Genomic DNA, 1,440 nt, shown 5'->3' with positions numbered 1-1,440 from the left:
GGATCCTTATCCGAGAAAATGCCCGTTAAGACAATCGCTAGGTTTGGTCCTGCTAGCTTTTGAGTGAGGATATGGACACAGTTTTGAATACCTTACCCCTGGGATACATAGGGAGGGGGCAAGGAACATAATATCTTATGGCAGATTCGAGTTCAGCGACTTTACAAACTTTCTTCTAAACCCTCCATCATGCCTTGAAGCGCTTTTGCCCATTTTGGTACCCCTATACGCCAAATAGATAAGGATAACACCCAGGCCATCTAATGTCTGCCTGCCCTGCTAAATTTGGTCCTGTTAGCTCCAAAAGACAGATTAATTCGCGGACAAACTAATTAACAAACCATCGTAACTGTAGGCGTTGAAACATTATACACTGCAACGTCTACAGTTGCGATGGATTTTACATCGTGCAGCGTGTGACGTTTCAACGTCTTCATATGCGATGACTGGTACATCGTACAGCGTATGACGTTTCAACGTTTGAAGTTGCGATGACCAGTACACCTTAGAGCGTGTGACGTTTCAACGTTTTCAGTTCCTTGTGATGTGCATCATACACATTATTTGTGGCACAACTGATGCAAACAGGTTCAGAATCACTTGGTGATAACGGTTTCTCTGACCGTCGTGCCATTGTCTAGGACTCTAGGTCATAAAAAGATAATACATTATACGACACTTACCAATGCCTACATCATAGTCTAGAACTCCAGGACAAGAGAAGACAATAAATTATGCAACACCCGTCAGTGCCTGCATCATTGTTTAGGAGACTCTAGGTCATGAGAAGATGATAAATTATACGACACCCACCAATGCCTACATCATAGTCTAGAACTCTAGGTCATGAGTAGGCGAATAATCATATGACCCCTAACAATGCCCTCATCATCGTGTCGAACTCCAGGTCAAGAGAATACAACATATTATACGACACCCACCAATGTCTGCACCATATAAAGTTGTCTTATTTCATAAGTGTCTACAAAATTAAACCACTGTGCTACCCTACTGTATTTCTGTTATTAGGTTCAACGTTGAGATTAAAATGTTTTTTTCAGATTATATAAGAAATCATAGCTAAGACAATGACTTTGTATTTCGTGATGAATTTCTTACTAGTTGACTCTCCCATTCAACGCAAGGGGAAGACATAGAGGCCCCCGGGAGTGATATAGGGGTTCAGACTCCAACCCCTGATGCTAATCCTTGGAGAGGGCCTGAGGGTACTTGTCAGGTTTGGTGACGAACAATCCAACACACACACACACAGACTTTGGTCAAATAATGATTTAGATATGTAAGATTGTCTGTATAGAATCCAGAAACGTCTCTAATGCTGGTTTGACAGTATATTATGCACGAAAACAATTGTAATTCAGTTGCGAAACCTGGCAAGTTTTTTTTTTTCTACGCTATAAAACGACGTAGAAAAACGAA

Source organism: Limulus polyphemus, unplaced genomic scaffold, assembly GCF_000517525.1.
Source record: "Limulus polyphemus unplaced genomic scaffold, Limulus_polyphemus-2.1.2 Scaffold449, whole genome shotgun sequence".
NCBI classification, from domain to species: Eukaryota; Metazoa; Arthropoda; class Merostomata; order Xiphosura; family Limulidae; genus Limulus; species Limulus polyphemus.
The sequence above is the reverse complement of the archived record's forward strand: the minus strand, read 5'-3'. Positions refer to the sequence as shown.